General features: G+C 42.0%; 1 long non-coding RNA gene across 1 annotated transcript in view; it reads right to left on the reverse strand.

Annotated features, from left to right (window-relative positions):
- Positions 1–237: 237 nt before the first annotated feature.
- Positions 238–20,734, reverse strand: part of LOC142182686 (uncharacterized) — a 39,130-nt gene continuing 18,633 nt past the window's right edge. The window contains exons 2-3 of the long non-coding RNA XR_012711616.1: positions 6,773–6,843; positions 238–2,618 (exon numbers count right to left, since the gene is read on the reverse strand). This is a non-coding gene — a long non-coding RNA (uncharacterized LOC142182686). The remainder of the gene's footprint in view (positions 2,619–6,772; positions 6,844–20,734) is intronic.

Consider the following 20,734-nt stretch of genomic DNA (forward strand, 5'->3'; position numbering starts at 1 on the left):
CAAGTAAAGCTTAAATAAGAAAATATGGGTACTACATCCAAACCCTAATTCAGGTAAGTAAATTAATTAACAACTTAATTGCCTGTCACGACCCGGATTTCCACCCTCGGGAGTCGTGATGGCACTTACAAGTAAAAGCTAGGTAAGCCAATCAATCCAAATATTTTACCCTTTTCCATTTTTAATCCTTTAACAGTTGTGAATTAACATTATATAAATAGCTGAAATAATAAAGTGGAAGAACAAAATGTAGCAATTTAAAATAATACAGATACAAATCCATAAACAAAAGCTACCTAGAACTAGTGTCACAATCTCATAGACTGTCTAGGAATACTACTAATAAGGGTCTGAAAGATAAATACAAAGATTTTTCTGAAATACATAAAAGAAACAATATGGAAATATAGAAGGAGATGCCAAGGCCTGCGAACGCCTGCAGGACTACCTCGGGTCGCATGATGGACTAAAGGCAGCAACCTCACTGTGGTCCAAAAGCTACAACATCGGGATCTACACATAGTACAGAGTGTAGTATTAGCACAGTCGACCCCATGTGCTGGTATGTTCCCAGGCTAACCTCGGCGAAGTAGGGACAAGGCTAGGACAAGGCTACCAAGTAAACTATGATGTTAAATCATATACAGCGGAAAAATAAAGGTAGAAATTTACAGTTAAACATGATGTAGGGAATATCATGTAACAATAGAAAACCAATGGAAGAATGTAAATAATGCCATAATTCAATTATCAGCAAGGATCAGGAACTCAATAACACGTACACGGCATCACCCTTCGTGCTTTTACTCTCATCCTCACCATAAAAATCAATAGAATCGGCACGGTATCACCCTTCGTGCTTTTACCTCACATAATCATGGCACGGAATTATCCTTCGTGCATTATCATTCATATCATGGCACAACATTATACATCGTGCGGCACGGCATCACCTTTCATGCTTTTACCTCACAGTATCGGCACAGCATCACCCTTCGTGCATTAACACTCTCAAAATCATGCACAGTATCACCCTTCATGCTTTATACTCTTCCTCATCCAAGCAACAATCACAAAGCAATTTGGGCAAGGGAATCAATAATATCACAATAAAATCCCGGCAAGGGAACAATAGCAGAACAACGATATCCCAGCAAGGGAAACAATATCATGATTAATATCATCCCGGCAAGGGAGACAATATCATAAACCTCTTCTCTTTTCCACAATTACTTCACAACTAAATTCTCAACTTGAGCCAACACTCTACAATGTTCAATTACCAATAATACTTTCACAAGCCTTGTTCAATAATAGAAATCATCATATAGAGCATGAATAATACGAAACAGAGTCACATTAATCATAGTAAAGACTCACGAGCATGCTTGACACCGACGTATAGATACTCGTCACCATGCCTATACGTCGTACTCAACATTTAACACATAGCAAATAAGACATAACTCCTAATCCCTCAAGCTAAGGTTAGACCAAACACTTACCTCAATGCCACGAACATAATTCAAGCCTCAACTATCGCTTTACCTCTTGTTTCCACCACCAATTCGCTTGTATCTATAAATGCTAAATGAATCAATTCTAATGCATGATAATAGATTTTCTAAAGATTCCCCAAAAAGTCAAAAATCGACCCCAGACCTACATGGTCAAAACCCGATTACTCATTCACCCACGAACGCAAATATATAATTTGTTTTGAAATCGGACCTCAAATCAAGGTCCAAATCCCCAAAAATTGAAAATCCTAAGTTCTACTCAAAACACCCAATTTCCCCCATGAAAACCCTTGATTTTGAGTTGAAATCATGTAAAAAGATGTTATGGATTGAAGAAAACGAGTTATAAATAACTTACAATTGATTTGGAGAAGAACTTTTCTTTAGAAAATCGCCCAAGAGAGCTTAGGGTTTGAGAGAGTTTGAAAAATGAAGAAAAATCCGACTAAGTCCCAATTAACTGGTCACAGATGTCGCAATTGCGAAGCTCGCAAATGCGAACAAGGCCTCGCATTTGCGAACAAATAGTTGCAATTGCAATACTATCCCTCCTCTGATGATTTCACATTTACGAAGGGTGGTTCACAATTGCGAACACTGGCAGGAAGGCTTTCTTCGCAAATGCGATCAAGCCCTCGCAATTGCCAAGTCTGTTGAGCTTGCAATTGCAAAGCCTGATGTCACAACCCGGACTTCCCACCCTCGGGAGTCATGATGGCGCCTACTAGTGTAAGCTAGGAAAGCCCATTATTTTACCCTTTTCATTTTTAATCCATTAACAATTATAAATTAACATTTATAAAGAGAGGAAATTAATAGAGCGGAAGAATGAAAGTTTAATAATTTTAGCCAATAACAATACGAATCCATAACATAAACTACCCAGAACTGGTGTCACAATCTCACGGGCTGTCTAAGAAAACTACAAATAAAGTCTGAACAAGAAAGTACATGTTTGTCTTTGAAATAGTAAATAACAGATGAAAACTAGATAGGGAGGGGATGCCAAGGCTTACGGACACCTGCAGAACTACCTCGGGTCTCCTGGTGGACTGAAGGCAGAACCCCTAGCTAAGGTCTATATACTCTAACCGAGATCTGCATAAAAGAGCACAGAGTGTAGTATCAGCACAACCGACCCTATGTGCTGGTAAGTGTCGAGCCTAACCTCGGCGAAGTAGTGACGAGGCTAGGACACCACAACCAAACAACCTGCAGCTAAGCAGTATCTAACAGAATAACAGTAATAAAAGCAATTCAAAAGTAACGGGGAAAGGGTAACATGCTACAAGGGAAACATTAACATAATGAATCACAATAGTAGTGGAATAAGACAATTAAGGAACTTGAACCGAAGCGTCAAGAAATCAAAATAAACAGACAATAAGTGCACAGCATCACCCTTCGTGCTTTTACTCTCAATCCTCACCAATGCAATCAAGTAATGAAAATGTGCAGCATCACCCTTCGTGCTTTATCACTCTTTCCTCATCCAAACAATAGCAACAACAATTTCTCGACAAGAGAATCAACAACAAGAATAAACACATCCCGACAAGGGAATCAACAGTAAGAATTAAGTATGTCCCAACAAGGGAATCAGTTATAACCAAACTTGTACCAACACTTAACTTCACAATCAAAACCTCAACTGGAGCCAATGCTCAACAATAAACAAATACCACGAGTTAATCATAGGTCTTCCTCAACACGGAGAATCAACAATTTAGGCAATTTTAGTACTTATTAAGAAATACAACACTTACAATTTAAGACTCACGGGTATGCTTGACACCGACGTATAGATACTTGTCATCACACCTATACTATACTACACTAGCACATAGCAAATAAGGCACATTACCTATTCCATCAAGCTAAGGTTAGACAAAACACTTACCTCGAACTTTCACGGCCAACTCAAGCCTCAAACACCGCTTTTCCTTTAGAATTCGCCTCCAAATTACATGTAGCTAGTCCAAAATAATTTAACAACATCAATAATTGCTAAAGAAGTCATACCCAATGCTTAATTATAAGTTTTCTATCATTTTCCCCAAAAAGTCAAAAATCGACCCCAGACCCGCTTGGTCAAAACTTGAGGTTCGGACCAAAACCCGATCGCCAATTCACCCACGAGCCCAAATATGCAATTAGTTTCAAAATCCGACCCCAAAACGAGGTCTAAATTTCAATTATTCAAAAAGCTCTAACTCTACCCAAATTCCTAATTTCTACCATGAAAACTCTTGATTGTTGATTAAAAAGTGATGGAAAATATTGGGTAGTTGAAAGAGTAAAGTTTAGAATTGACCCCAGACCCGCTTGGTCAAAACTTGAGGTTCGGACCAAAACCCGATCGCCAATTCACCCACGAGCCCAAATATGCAATTAGTTTCGGAATCCGGCCCCAAAACGAGGTCTAAATTTCAATTATTCAAAAAGCTCTAACTCTACCCAAATTCCTAATTTCTACCACGAAAACTCTTGATTTTTGATTAAAAAGTGATGAAAAATATTGGGTAGTTGAAAGAGTAAAGTTTAGAATTGATTACCAACACTTTGGGGATGAATTGGTGTGAAGAAAATCGCCTCTAGGCCTTGGGAGTTCGAAAATATGGAGTAAATGGTTTCTGCTCGATTTTTGGTTCTGTTTTTAAAATAATTGAGCAGACCTTCATCGCGTTCGCGATGGGTCAGGCCCAGATGGACATCGCGTTCGCGTTCAAAGGCTCGCGTTCGTGGAGCTTCAGCTCCTCAAGCCTTCGCATTCACAGTTAGGTGGTCGTGTTCGCATAGAACCATTTGAAATCCCTCCCCCAGGCCCACTAACCCTACGTGTTCGCGAGAGACTGAACACGTTCGCAAAGGGTAACTCCCCCCATAGCTTCATGTTCGCGTCCTGAGCTCCGCGTTCGCGAAGAACAATCTGGCATCGGAGGAAACTTGCTTTACGCATTCACGAGTGAAGCCACGCAAACGCGAAGAACAAAATCTCTGTGCACCTAAGACAGCAAAACCTGCAACTTTTCCAAGTGTAAAAACATCCTGAAACCTATCCGAACCTCACCCGAGCCATCGAGGCTCCAAACCAGATGTGCATACTAACTCAAAAACATCATATGGACTTACTCGTGCGATCAAATCACCAAATTAACACATTTAACAACGAATTTACCATTAAAATCAAAGAAGAATCTAAAGAACTCTTAAGTTCAAATTTTTGACAACCGAGGGTCCGATTCACGTCATTTCAAGTCTGTTTCTGATCAAATTTTACAGGCTCAACCTAAATACCATATAAGACCTGTACCAGGCTCGGAACCAAGATACGGGCCCGATACCATCAATTTCAAACACATTCAAATTTCCAAAAACTCTTAAAATTTCAGTTAAACAATTTTCTTCAAAAATTCATTTCTCGGGCTTGGGACCTCGGAATTCAATTACGGGCATTCGCCCAAGTCCCATATATTTCAACGAACCCTCCGCAACCGTCAAATCACTTGTCCAGATATGTTTACCCAAAATGTTGATCAATATCAACTTAAATTAAATTTTAAAGGCCAAATTAGCATATTTGTTTTATCAAATTTCACAAAAAAGCGTTCCGGATATACGCTCGGACCGCACACGAAAATCGAGGTGAGATAAAAGGAGATTTTTAGGGCCCTGAAACACAAAATTGACTCAAAAATCAAGTGATGACCTTCTGGGATCATCACACATGACCTCACAATTGCGAGATCAGAGCCTGCAACACAGCTGAACCTGCAACAGCCATTTCCCTAAGTCTAAATTCACTCTGTGGCCTATCCAAAACTCACCCGAGCCCTCGGGGCTCCAAACCAAACATGCACGCAAGTTCAAAAATATCATACGGACTTGCTCATGCGATCAGATCATCAAAATAACATCAACAACTATGAATTAAACTTCAAATTCTTGAAATCACTCAAGAACATCAAAATTACTATTTTCTCAACTATCAGTCTATTTTATAGCAAACCAACTTTGATCTTTACCAAATTTTACAGATTCATCTTAATTATTATTTTAAACTTGTACCGGGCTCCGGAACCAAGGTACGTGCCCGATACAATCAAGAAATGCATCAATTCAATTCTAAAAACTTTTATATTTTCCAGAAAACAATTTTCTTTAAAAATTCATTTCTCGGGCTTGGGACTTCGGAATTCGATTCCGGGCATATTCCCAAGTTTCAAATTTTACTATGGACCCTACGAGACCGTCGGATCACGGGTCCGGGTCCGTTTACCAAGAATGTTGACCAAAGTCAACTTTATTCAATTTTAAAAGCCAATTTCCTTATTTTACTTAGTTTTCACATAAAAGCTTTTCGGAAATGTGACCGGACTGCACACGCAAATCTAAGTGATAAAAAAGAGATTTTAAGGCCTCATAACACAGAATTTTCTTTCAAAATGGGTGATGACCTTTTGGGTCATCACATTGCCAGAGTTAAAGGCAACGGGAAAAAGACAACAGGATAAATAGTCAGAGAATCAAAATCCTAGAGTATGTCAAAGGCATAGAGATGAAACTCAAACGAATCGGTCAAAATAGTAGAGAAGAAAACCATAGTTCAAAGCACTTAAATGTCTGAGCATTTCTCAGAAAACTCGTTAGAGATCAAAACCCTGGGGTAAAGAACATAGTCATGAGAATCAGTCGAACAAACAAAGAAATTAGGGTTAAACACTAAAATTTGGTATTTTTATAGAAACTTAAAGGGGTGAAACCCTAGTTTTGGGAAGACAAAAGAAATCGGTTAATAATAAGAAACACAGAAAGTTTTTAAGAGAAATAACAAAATAAACTTAAAACTATCTTAGATCTACAAGGATCTGAACGGATTTGAGAAGTAAGAGACTAGGGTTTTAAGAGAATGACAGAGATGAAAGAAAACCTAGTTTGAAACCAGAGATTCGAGCCATAAACACAAGATAATAGTACTCACAAACGGAGATGACCGTAGGTATATTCATAAATGGTTTCGAACAAATCTAGGTTGGATCTTCTTCAAGATTATTTCATAAAACAATTATATTAATGAGTTTAAATCTAGGCATGATATAAGCCTAAAAATATCAGGACATAGGCATAGCTAGTAACTACGTACGGACTCACGTCACCTGATGTGTATGTAAGCCCCACAAAATAGAAGCACATAATAATTTATTTCACCTATGGGGTTAATTCCCTCTTACAAGGTTAGAAAGGAGACTTACCTCGCTCTGAAATTCCATAATCGGCTCCCAAGACCTTCCAACGACTCAAACCGATGCCCAACGCTCCAAAACTGGTCAATAATTATGCAAACTCATTAATATATACTCAAATACCCATTAAAATCCTATTTACAACAATTTCCAACTCCATTTGAAAAGTCAATAAAATCATCCTCGGGCCCACGTGCCTAGATTCTGAAAAATTTCGAAGATAAACTTTACCCATAACATCGCGAACTCAAATATATAATTTATTCCAATTTCCATATCCAATTTTGTGGTCAAAATCCAAAAATATAAATTTCTAGGTTTTTATTCAAAACCCCAAATTTCCACTAAAAATATTTCAAATTGCATATATGTCTTCAAAATCATGCATTGATTAGCAATTGATATTTTGCCACAATTTTCATATATTTTTATTAATTTATCCAGCATTTTATTTCCAAGAAATAATTACAGAATTACCTCACAAATGATTTCAAAAGCATTTCTTGATGTAATGTATTATTTTTGGTCCAAATTATTTCATAATTAGCCAAATTGGCACCTTTTGGATATAATTGCAATAACTTTGCAATTATAGTCCAATCATATGAGTTTGTACTATTTTCATCCAGAAATTAATCATGTGTATTTTTTAAATACTAAATAAATATTTTAAATTATTTTCTACGCATGAAATTCATTTCTATAATTAACAGCTATTTTTGTAAATTATTTTAATTAATTTACATTGGGTATTTAACAAATAGCCACTATCATTTTAATTATAGCCTAATTAAATCAGACCCCAACCCAATTAAAACGGCCCAAATACCCCAGACCCAATACCTTATCCTACCCGGCCCAATCCCTTGTCTAATCTAGACCGTTGATCAATTTTAATCAACGGTCCAGATCTCTCCATACCATAATTAACCTATAACCCTAGAGACTACCCCCCCTCCCCCTCATTTCTCTCTTTCACTCCGCCGTTACACTCTCCCCTCACCTCTCAAATTCTCTCTGCTAAAACCTAAAGCTCTCACCGGTCGTCGACTTGCCGGTAACTATGGTGGTCTCACCACCATCCCAGCCCCTATGGCTCCTTCCTAAACCGGGTTATTGCTGACTTGAGGTCCTCAAAGGAACTAGAGGCAGTTCAACTCACCCCCATGGTTTTTCATGTCATTCTCAGGCCAATCTTGGCCTGTCAAAGTAAGATCCTGCCATCTCCGGCTAGAACCTGTGGTTTCTAGGCCGATTCTCTTTCTCTTTGGGTTATCTCTCTGAAACCCTAACTATTAGCTCTTGATTTCTTAGATCTGTAATAGATCTGGGTATATTCCGAGTTATTTTGCTATTTTCCTTAAAGATTTTCCGATTTTTCTAAAATGACTCTTCATCTTTAAACCAGGGTTTCTTAACCCCTTTTCAAAATGGCTTCTCCTTCTAATTTTAGTTATTTATGATTTTCACTATGTTTAAACATTTATTTGAATTTTCTCTTTTTATCTGAGTTATTATGCTGAAAACCCTAAGTTTCTTGGTTTTAATCCTGGATTCTGAGTCTGTTTTGTGACAATATGTTTACTTAATCTGTATATATGCTTGTTTCTCATGAGCCTTATGATTCTTTGTGATTTTACTCTATTTTGTTCATCAGTGTCTCTGACTTTTACTTCTTCCGCCTATGTCATGTTTATTTTATTAATTCATGTTATGCTCTATGTGAATCCCTAATTTTGTGTGATTTTACCCTATTTGGCTTATTAGGGTTTCTGATTCTTGCCTATTCTGTGTTTATTCCGCTTGTTCTCATAAATTAGAGTCAATTTCTCCTAAATCAGTACTATTTACTATTTTTGAATCATTGAATCTCTGTGACTGATCCTTTACTGATTTCCGGTGATATTATCTACTGATTTTAACCTTTTAGATATACTTTCCTACCTTAATCTATGGTCGAGCATGCTGTCAACTGATTCTTAAGTATTTTTCTTGATTAGAATCTGTTGAACCTAGTCTCTATTACATGTTGTGTACTTGTATGCTGAAAATATTTTCTTATTTGTTATATTCAGCCTTATATGATTTCCTTCCTTATTTAGTATTTGCACGTTACCGTTTAAATTTAACTCTTTAATTAAAGGAAGTACTTGTACTGATTTGATTCTAATTAGTACATAGTTCCATAATTACTGCTGAACTATGATTCTTGCCTTAATTTCTATCTGTTTTCAAACTATAAGTACCTTGCTCTTTCATTAGCACAAAGACACAAACAAATTGGTTCAAAAACTCTCTCACACACAAAAACTCTCTTTTGCTCTCTTTTCTCTAGTAGAAAACATGTTTTAGGTTTATATTTTTCTGTATGTGCATAAGAATTCATGTTTAGGACCAATACATGCAAAGCATATTATGCATTAGACACCATGCTCCTAGGTTTCATGTATACTGTCTTCAGCATCTCATTTTGACATCCTTATTATCACTTAGAAATCATGTTTCTAGGATAAACGACAACATTTTATTTTAATGTTGTCGTTTATCCTAGATTGAAATCATGTTGTAACCTGCTGTGCATTTAGAAATCCTGCTTTAGGAAGTCTGCATATAAACCATTCTGAACATTATATGTGCATATTAGATACCATGTTTAGGATCTCGTTCATACTCGCTCAGTCACACCTAGTTAAACTACTGATGCATGAAAAAAGGATATAAAACTGTCTCATGTCTAATTATCCTATTTAAGTAAAACTGGTAATAATTTTGTATCTTGTAAAACTTAGAACAGCATGATTTAGGTAAAATATCTCCTACCCTGTTTTAATAGTTATGGTAAAAATTGTGTGTTATCCCATGCCTAGGCAAGCCTTAGGTAATCAAATTTCTTATAAAACTGGAAACTGCCTCTTTGTGTTTACTGTTTAATGGTTAACAGGCTTAAAATCAATAGGCAAACTGATTAGGCCCCTGCTTCTAAGTTTAAAAAAAATAAAAAAAATGCAGGTCTCTAGTGTTTTAATACTCACCAAGACATCATTGTGTGCGGTAAAAATCGGGCGACCGGTTTTCCCCCGACATAATGCTTTGGAGAGTGACCTCAGAAGCACGGGATCTTGGGTCAACCGCTTCCCTCGAAACCTGCTGATGCCCTGCCAAGAATAAACATCGGTTGAAACCCCGACGAACGCAAGAATCCCTCGAGGAATGCACCCAGGGTCGATCAAATCTATTCAAGCGGTCGACGCCAGCCCACACACGACGTAAAACTAATGGGTTGTCACATCTCATTCTTTTTTGTCATGCTACACATCTTGTACAAAGTTTGGGCGTCCCTTTTCTATAAAAGGGGGGGTCACCAACACCTTGTAAGGTAGAGCTCCAATCATCCTACTCAAGTGCAATAATATCTTCTCTCTATTTCTCTTCTCTAATTTGCTTATTCCCCTTGGCTCAGAGCCATTTATCTTCGGTCATTCTCATTGTTTATCACTTTGCACTGGCCCAAGGTCGTCTTCGTATTCATCATCTCTTAACTTGTTCTTCATTATTTAGCCTAATATTGGCCGAAAGAGCCCTATCTTATTATATCTTTAACTATTATCCCATCCCTGCCTGTCCCCGATACTTCGAGATCGATACTAACGTCGACCCCGAGGTCCCATCGACCATCTCCGCACTCGGGCAACAGTCCCCTTCGGTTTGATTACTGTACCTTTTTGCTCGCATTTTATCATTATATTTTACGTTCTTAGCATCAACTGCTCTAACAACTAGCTCGAGAATAGATCACGTATTTTTAGAATCTCATTTACAAATTTAATTGTTGTTACCATTTTCACGGTAAACAGTTTGGCGCCCACCGTGGGGCTAAAAATAATAGTGATTATTTTCTTGTTGGTTTCGTCACACAAACGCACGTTATCTTTCACACTTTTCTTTCCCAAGATCTTTTGATTTCAGGATAATGTCCGGCTCGATAAGCAAAATCAAGCAAGACTACCCCAAAAATCATAGCGAAAATAGTATGGCTGCTCCAGATGTTGGCACGACACCGTAGGATCCTGACAACGCATTTGGATCGATTCAAACGGACGCGGGCTCGCAACAGTTCAACAAAGCCTCGCGCACCAATGATAGCATACAGCGTGTTGACCAACAGGAAGCTCAAAAAACCCTGGCCCGGGTAGAACAGGAAGTTAGTCTTCATGTTATTTTTGAAATGTTGCAGGCACGACAGCTGGCTATCGCTCGGCTGCAAAATCGCCCGGAGACTCCCAACGCAGTAGCGTCAGAAACATCTCCTTACGTCGAGCTAGAGCTCGAGAGATCAAGTAACGACGGATCGGTAACCAACCCCGCCGCAGTCAGAATGCTTGGGAATCTCTTCAAAAGTATCGAATCAGGTTCGTGGAAGCTCTTACAGCAACCGTCTCCCAAGGAAACAGTCTCGGAACTCGCTTCACAGAAATCCGAAACGTCGAAACTCCCTAGGTGAGACAGGACCTCGGATCCCTACGGGCGCGCCACCACTTACGCGTGCTATCTCAAAGGCAGCGACCTCCAAGATGATGAGTTCGAGCCCGTCTCGTTAAGGAAGTTCAAAGAAACTCTCTCGAAAGAAACCATGACGCGACGCACACCCGACATCAGCCACGAACTAGGGTCGTGGACAACCGTCCGAAAACCTCCTCGGGTCCAGTATATCCAAGCAGACTCCCAATAAAGAAGCTGATGCCAAATGAATGGAGGTACCATCCATGCACTGTGAATGGAAGGAACAGCTCGAGATGCAACCCACCTTGCAACAATAGGGAAATAGCCCGAGGATAGCACCCTCGAGGAACCTCCAATGGAACCAATTCAACAAGGCACAGCTGGCAGAGAAACCCCGCCCAGTCGAGTACGATTTTAGAATTGCTATGCCAAACATCGTGATCATCATAAGTGAAACCAGGAATGCCAAGCGGCTCAGACCTATTCGACCAAAACCCCTTCAAAAGAACTATGGCCCGGCGCAGGAACCGCAGGGCGCGCGAGGTCACCGACTCAAAAGAATAACAACCATACTATCCAATAGAGATCGCAACCAAGTATCATCGAGCGGTCAAGCTCGAGTCCAGCTCCAAGGGAGGAAGGATATCGGGAAAAATGAAGCTGACAAGCCACGACGTATTGCCACGATGGTAAAGGGGAAGCGACACCCTTTAAAGATCCATAAAGTGTAGAGTGAAAGTGCTCATTGCAGGGAAAAGACGGGTCCAGGGAATATTCCCAAAAGACACCCTTGCATCCAAGGAAAGGGATGCCGAGACTTTGCCTCGGCCTCGTATTAACGCGTTGGTAACCCCCTCCCTCATTTAACCTATTTTAAGTAAAGCATGTGTTCATGAGTACAGGTGGTTCGATCAGCTATACTGACGGTGTCAGACCAAAGCTAATAGGGCAGTTCGGACTAATGAACCAAATCACTCCCGCACCTCGAATCTTTGATGGATTCCAGACGCCGATCGCCACAACAATCAGAAAGGCCGCTCCCTCTATAAAGCCCGCCTGAGCTCGGACTGGAACATCGAGCCCGCGAAACACAAACTTTTCATTCAAATGACAACGGGCATACCGCCCAAAGGCGACTTCGACCCCACTTCGCCAAAAGGGATGAAACTCCCCGACAGAGGTGGGACTAAAGCATTCGACAAGGAGCTACATGCGATGAGAGGAAATCCCTCACCACATGACCCATCACCGGTATCAATGCCTCTGCCCTCGAAGGGATCAAAGGGTAAGCAGAACCACATCTTCGGCCAAGCATGGTCGAACATAGCAGAAGGTTGTATCAGGGCTCACGCCTCGAAATGTCGCCTATGCATCCCACAACAAGGAAGAACTACTCCGCTCCTTTGTTGTTTCTTTTTTTACTAACCTATATGCAGGCAATCAGCCGAGGCATTCAGAAGTTCCGAACTCCACTCGGAGATCTGGGGCCTCTGCAGGACCTGCCGAGCTCTCTTCCCTCGACTGGGCTTCCAACCTAAAAAAGGCCCCACCAGTAAGATTATTAGCAGAGCAGCGTACTCCACAGAAAGGGATCCAATGAGATCGCAGTCCTTTCTTCTACAGTCACCCTGGAAAGGCCAATAAATGGCAGGCTAAGTTTCGAAACGGAACCATGTAAACGGATCAGATGATCAGAGAAGCCGCACCCATGCGGTCCAAGCTCACAACAACGGGACAACATGTATTCACAGCATATATTTACGCCAAGCAATGAAGAATACCTTTTTAGCATTTCATACTTCAAAAAAGGCATATTCACGGCAAAGGCCTCTCCGCCAAATACGTCCCGAGATGCTCAGAGACCTAAACGATTCAGCGCCCATGCGACCCCAGGGCCGGAACTCCGGGCTCATCAAGCCCCTATAAGGCAACTGCGGGCTCATCAAGCCCTTAAAAGATAACTCTGAGCTCACGAGAAGTGGTCTTCAAGCTTAAACAAACTCGATGACTCGGAGACTGATGTTGATCGCCATGCGACTGGAAAACACAAACTGTAAGACCCCTATCTAAAAACTGTAGAACCTCAATAGGCATGGAAAACTGTAAGACCTCAATAGGCATGACAAACTGTAAGACCTCAATAGGCATGACATACTGTAAGACCTCAATAGGCATGAAAATCCTGAAGTTTTCAACAGGCATGAAAAACCCGAAGTTTAGGTTATACATCACATTTGTAAGAATCCCTAAAGGGCATACCCTCGATGTAGATGCCTAAACTATCACTGGGGATCAAAAATGACTACGGCCAAACGCATATGACTACGGTCAAAACTGCTGATACAGCCAAAATAACGCGTCTCTAGGACGCCCGATTGTCGCTAAAAATCGCAGACCACTACTTCGAATATACTTCGGAAAGAACCGGTTAAAACAGGCTTCCCTCAACAGGCAAAAACAAGCTCCGACCATGTCGGCTCCAAAATGCAAGAGCTTCGATCTACCCGACCTACGAGCTATGAACCTTACGAGGTGTTCGAAACATCGCCGACAACGACTTGAAATCGAGGTTCCTCTGGAACCGACGATGGGTCAGGCAAAAATACTATAAAAGACTTTAACAAGCGGAAACAAAGCCTACAAAAAAGCCTATGGGCAAAAACAGCGTAAGAGCCATTGTCTCCAGCTAAGCAAGCCTTCGGGCCTCATATTGAAAGGTCTCTATGACAAAACAGCATAAGAGCCATTGTTGCCAGCTTGAAAATTGACAACTTGAGGATTAAAATGAGCTCGAATCGTAACCCGATTAGGAGATCGGATCCAAAATAGTTAACTAAGCAAGCCTCCAGGCCACATACTAAAAGGTCTCAATGACCAAACGACATAAGTGCCACTGTCGCCGGCCAGAAACTCAATGAAATTTAAGGGTCGATTACAGCTCGAATTGCAACGCGACTCGGAGATTAGACCCAAAAATTGCAATATGCCTAAGGGCACGGCATAAATGCCATTGTCGTTAACCAGAAACTCAATGAAATTTAAGGGTCGATTACAACTCAAATCGCAACGCAACTCAGAGACTGGACCCAAAAATTGTAATATGCCTAAGGGCACGGCATAAATGCCACTATCGCCGATTAGAGAATCATGGAAACTTAAGGGTCGATTACAGCTCGAATCGCGATGCGACTCGGAAACCTGACCCAAAATAGTTAACAACAATATGCCTAAGGGCACGGCTCAAATACCATCGTCAGCCGATTAAATCTCCAGACCACGCGCCCGCAAGGTCACTTCAACCCAGAGCCTAAATGGCCATCATCATCCGCCCATGTAGGCAGTAAGAGCTTGAGGGTCAATTAAAGCTCGAGTCACAATGCGACTTGGAGATTGAACCCAAAACAGTTGGAACGGCAAATGCCAACGGGCAAAAGATAAAAATAACTATACATGCCCGCACGGGCACAAAAAATTCAAGGACAAAAAGGTTCGAGTCGGAGCCTGACTCGGAGACAAAGCCTAAGAAGGCAGGCCAAGCACAGAGGCCCCGGTGCCTGCTCACATCAAGGATCACGCTTAAGAGACCCTGGACCTGTCCGCTCAGTTCCGGACATGCAAGGATCCCACTGAACATCAAAACCAGACCGCCCAATTGAAATCAATCACAAACAAAAAGGTACAAAAGAGATGTAACTTCAAATTCTTTTTTATATATTGCATGCGCAAAAAAGGCGCATTCTCCATCTACCGGCATATCCTGCATATATCAGAAACAAAGCGACAAAGCAACAGAATCCACACTCCGCACTAAAAGGGCTACGGCCTGTCAAAATTCGCCCCCTGCGACTTCAGCGAGAAGCAACCAAGCGCCACGACTACTCCCCCTTTACTCGAGCCAATTCCTCAGGGAAAGCAGGAGCCTCGTGCGCCAACCTCCCAAGTACTTCTCTTTGGGATCTGCAACAAACATATTCCTCGATCCTCTTCTCTCGATCGAGGGTTCGCTTCAGATCAACTTGGGCATCAGCAGCGCCCTTCATGCGAATCACCATCTCCCGACGAGCCTTGAATTCGGCTTAGTGCCACTTCTGCCCAAGCATCAATTATCTCGGGTCTAAAAACATCGGAAGCTCAGATTCGAAGTTTCCCAATCATACCGGGATTGAACTTTGGCACCATCATGAGTCAAAAGGAGTTGATCTCGAAAGTAGAGACCTCGGTCGAGGCATTCATCCCCTCCAAAGCTTGGACCTGCACTTGAGCCCTTAGCTCCCCACAAGCAACTCTGGCACGGCTGACATCGCCCATAAGGTACTCCAAAACCTCCACTTTTTTCTACAGCTGATACAACAATAAGGGGGTTAGACCTAAGGACAGAAGGGGTGAAGCGCGTACTATAGGAGTCGCCTGCTCCATCAAATAGCTCTCATGGTTTAGGCTCTGATATGCCTCATATCGCCAAAACTGCAGCTCATCCTCCTTCTCTTCGCTAAAGAGCCCAAGGGACTCGACCTCATCCAGAATTTTCTGAGGCTTGGCCCCTTGATAGAGCGGCTCGGACCTGAGCCCATCACAGTTCCACACAAGAAAGGTTCGGCAAAGGGAGAAGGACACGGAATACACAGAAGAACCATGCTAAAACTCACCACGAGGTAAGACCGGCAAACCTACTCGGCGGCCAAACACATTCCTATTGGTCCAACCTTACTGGGCCCGAAGAGAACCGCCACACCGGAATCAAGGGCTCCAGAAGCACCTGGCTCGGTCGATACATTCTCCTCAGAAGCGTGAAACGGACTCGCCATAATAAGAAAGCTTTGTCACACCATGAAGAACATATCTCACTATCGCTGTTGCCTACCTGGAAATCTACGACTCCCCAAGGAGGCACAACCGAGCCCCTAAGGAACAACCCGACACCGACAAATGCCCGTACGAATGCGGCAGAGGAAGGAAGGCACTGATGCTAAATTCGCCATCGTCGCAGGTAGAGCCGGCAAAGCACGAGGAGCACCGCTTGAAGTGCATCTTCTTCATCTCTTCAAACAGATAACGAGGGTTTCAAAGGCAGGGCACCAATAGCTAACACCTCGGGGGAACGATTCGCTCGAGCCCGACCTCTGCTTTCCCCAAAGGCAGGCTCCAACGACCCTCGAGGAGGCAATAGCAGCCTCACATTGCATATGGGAAAAGAGGCAATAATTCAAAAACAACCAAGGGCACCAGCCATCCGCACCATATCTGGCACCGATGTAATAATCAACCCCAGAGGCCTCCATCACGGTAAGATAAAGCCCTAGAAGGCCAACGACACCTCCACCAACACAGAATCAGCGCACGGCCTCAAAGGCCTCCACCAAAGAAAGTCAGCTAGCAAATATAGTTGTTTTTAACATACACTCATGTGGAGCAGGCCCCGGATGTCGATCTGGATGATCCAAACACAAACAGATCTCCGCCCGGAGACCGCATTCGAGAAGCCACCGACGTCCCTAAACCCACCAACCCTCGGGCAAGCCTCTTCTCAAAGTCCACTACGAAGTCCAAAGACACTACACACGCCTTCACCGTAAGGATCCGGCGGCCTGATGTTACTGGTCTTATTCTGGGGCAGAACACAAAGAACCCTACGCAGAGCCATTTTTATCAATCAAAGGCTCTAGGAAGGATAGAGGTAGCACCTGAGCATGGGCAATTCCTCGACAGAAGTCAATCGCATATGCTCCAAAAGGTTATCCGCAATCAATCCGAAAGGGACCCCCATGTACCAAAAAATGACCTTTCACGCAGGATACCATTCTCAAGACCCAGGACTCCACCAACTATCTCCATGCGATTCGGAGAACCCAACTACCCGAGCCTATCAGGTCAACTGAGGATCAATCCGAAGTATAACAACAGGCTCGGAAAAGAGCCATACCAATCAATAGAAGATCGGGAAAAACGCCCGCTTCCAAGCCAGGCATCGCCTGTTAACAACGAAAGAAGACGTTCAAGGGCCTCGAAGGGCATGAGAACATACAAAAGCAAGGCAAGAATTGAAAGGAGTCAAGAAAAAGTACATTCATATTCGTAAGAAATCCATAAACAACAGCCATCGAGGGGTCCTTACATATGGTTACAAAAGCCCGTAAGGGGATCATCACGCAAAAGAGAAATCCAAAGGTATACATACAGCAAAAGCCTAAGAGTCTAGCCTACTTTTTATGCAGCATCTCTGTCGTCATCCCCTCAGGCATATGACCTCAAAGACAATATCTTCCAAATCCGAGCCCCCTCCTAAGAAGCGGTGTATAGTCTGAAAAATACCCCCCAGGGTCGGGAAGAATCGACCCTCTAGCTCATCGCCCCAAGCTGACAACGATTGCAGCAACAACAGCAACATCACGATGGCAACACTCCGTCCAACCAAAAAAAGATCAAGAAAGGAGTCAAGACGCATATGGCGTAAAATCTTAAAGCCTGGGGCCTCAAACATGGCAAGATGTTAGAAATTCAAGATAGCAAGGAAGGAGAAGAGATAGGTATCGAAGGGAGTTTGAATGAAAAAGCTAGCCGCAAGGAGCCCTATTTATAGAAGGGAAAAGCAATCGGCGGTGCCATCATCGCCCTCGAAAAACGTAATGGCAGGTGCAATCAATGTGTTCATAAAAGCAAAACCGATAATAATGATATGACTCCAAAAAATGAAGGGTCGTAGCATTTCGGGCAATCCTGAAGAAGCGAAAAGGCAAAGTACGTCGATACCTACCAAAGGAGAGCTGCACCATCGACATGATGCTACTACAGGAGATCGGAAATGATATGTCTATACCGTTTCTTATCACTTCCCTCTAAGAAACGCGGAGACTATCTGTGTGCGGTAAAAACCAGGTAATCAGTTTTCCCTCGACATAATGCTTTGGAGAGTGACCCCAGAAGCACGGGATCTCGGGTCAGTCATTTCCCTCGAAACCTGTCGATGCCCTGCCAAGAATAAACATCGGTTGAAGCCCCGACGAATGTACGAATCCCCCGAGGAATGCACCCTGGGTCAATCAAATCTATCCAAGCGGCTTGACGGCAGCCCATACACGGCGTAAAACTAATGGGCTATCACATCTCATTCTTTTTTGTCATGCTACACATCTTGTACTAAGTTTGGGCGTCCCTTTTCTATAAAAGGGGGGTCACCAACACCTTGTAAGGTAGAGTTCCAATCATTAGTCTCAAGTACAATAATATCTTCTCTCTCTTTCTCTTCTCTAATTTGCTTATTCCTCTTGGCTTAGATCCATTTATCTTCGGTCATTCTCCTTGTTTATCACTTGGCACTGGCCCGAGGCCATCTTCGTATTCATCATCTCTTAACTTGTTCTTCATTCTTTAGCCTAATATTGGCCGAAAGAGCCTATCTTATTATATCTTTAATTGTTATCCCATCCCCGCATGTCCCCGATACTTCGAGATCGATACTAACGCCGACCCCGAGGTCCCATCGACCATCTCCGCACCTGGGCAACAGTCCCCTTCGGTTGGATCACTGTCCTATTTTTGCTCGCATTTTATCATTATATTTTATGTTCTTAGCATCAACTGCTCTAATAACTAGCCCGAGAATAGATCACGTATTTTTAGAATCCCATTTATAAATTTAATTGTTGTTACCATTTTCACGGTAAACAATCATGTCTTAGGATCCTATTTAATAATACTGCTCTTATTTGTGTTTAAGTTGTGTTGTTTACATGCATTATCTGCAGAGGTAAACCTGAGCCTCTTATTTGCTCCTTCCTACTTTTATTTGCTAAAGTCCTATGTGTTCTTGCTTGTCGCCTTAGTATTTTCCCCTTTAAACCTTAGGGTCTATCTAGAACTGCCTATAGGTAGAGGTCCTAATTTCCTCCAGGACCATTAAGAAGGGACGGGTAACAGCACGTATAGAGATCGCTAAATAACATTCGCTTAATAACCTCTAAGGGGTGGGAAGGGTAGATATGGATATGATGACTATTCGCTAATGTCACGTGTAGTCCCTCATTGAGGAGTGTTTACCGGACATTACGTGGGGTGATCCTGTAGGCTAACCAACCTAGGACCCCTCCTTCCAAAATTCCCTTTACTCTCCATGTGTATACAATTTGTTTAGGCCTTTCCTTTGTCTCATTATTTGAGGCATGTAATGTCTGAAACCTGCTCTTATTTGTAATTATGTGTTTAAAACTATTTATTTGTTAATGGACTAGTTCATAAGTATAAGTTGCGGGGATCCATCGTTGTGGATCGAGAAGGGTGCCTAACACCTTCCCCTCAAGGTTATTTTGATCCCTTACCCTAATTCTCTGGTAATGCAAACCAACCCAAGAGTTAATCGCTCTGGGTACCCTAACGCACCATAATCAGTTAGGTGGCAACTCTTCAAATATCCAATTCCCAAAAGGAAATGAGTTATTACCCCCATGAACATCGAAACCCGGACTTTCTCCACGGAGGAAAAAAGGGGGCGTGACAGCATGGCGACTCTGCTGGGGATACCTTTAGGCTCCTACCATAACGAACTTGTCTATTGTGAATCAGTCCAAGCATGTTTTACCCCGTACCCTTTCCCCTTATTTGAATTTCACTGCCTATTTTAAGCATTTATGTTTCTTTTATTCATGAAACTGACTTGTCTCTATGTTTCCTTTTCCGTAACTGTATTTCAATTATTTAAATACTGTATTTATTTTTTCCTACATGCAAATACCTGACTACATGCTATTAATTGCTGAATAATCATGCTCCATATCATATTCCACTCGTGCGTATCAAATCCTATAGCAACGCTTAATGAGTGGTTGCGCTCTTTCTATTTATTACCCTTAAATTTGGAAAGGCTTATTTGTAGTGAAACCAGTCGATCAACGGTGCAGTCAACAGTTCTGTGTCTTTCCCCCTCAAGTTGTCCGCTTGTGGGTACCAGTCTAAAACCTTATAGTAACATTACTCTAATCGAAATTATGCATGCATCATGGTCAAACCAAGTCGGATCAGTTATGTTGTCCACATAATGATCATTTAAGATGAGCCTTATCCAAAGTCCACCGGGGTTTCCATAATCCCAACGGACACAACTAGGTTTTGTGCATTAATATGGAGAACTAAATGCCAGTATGCTAATCATGAATGTATAAATAGGCGACTCTGGTGGGGGAGAAAGGCCTAACCCTTTTGTTTCGCAAAAAATGAAGAACGAGGTCCCCAGCTTTGGTCACACTCTCACTCTTTCTAGACTGGTGGAGGAATCTTGCATCAAGTGACTAGATCAATGAATGGAAAGATAGGGTCGTCAAATCTAGTGAAAAACTAGAATATCTGGAATACAGTCTGATAGAATTGGAAGAAAAAATGAGGAAGAGAGTCACCGACTGCCAGAACGTTGAGGGAAACGAAGGAGGACATTTGGCAAAGGCATTCTTACTGATGAACCTATGCGAACTGGAGGATTTGATC

This window comes from Nicotiana tabacum, chromosome 7 (assembly GCF_000715075.1).
Source record: "Nicotiana tabacum cultivar K326 chromosome 7, ASM71507v2, whole genome shotgun sequence".
Lineage (NCBI taxonomy): Eukaryota > Viridiplantae > Streptophyta > Magnoliopsida > Solanales > Solanaceae > Nicotiana > Nicotiana tabacum.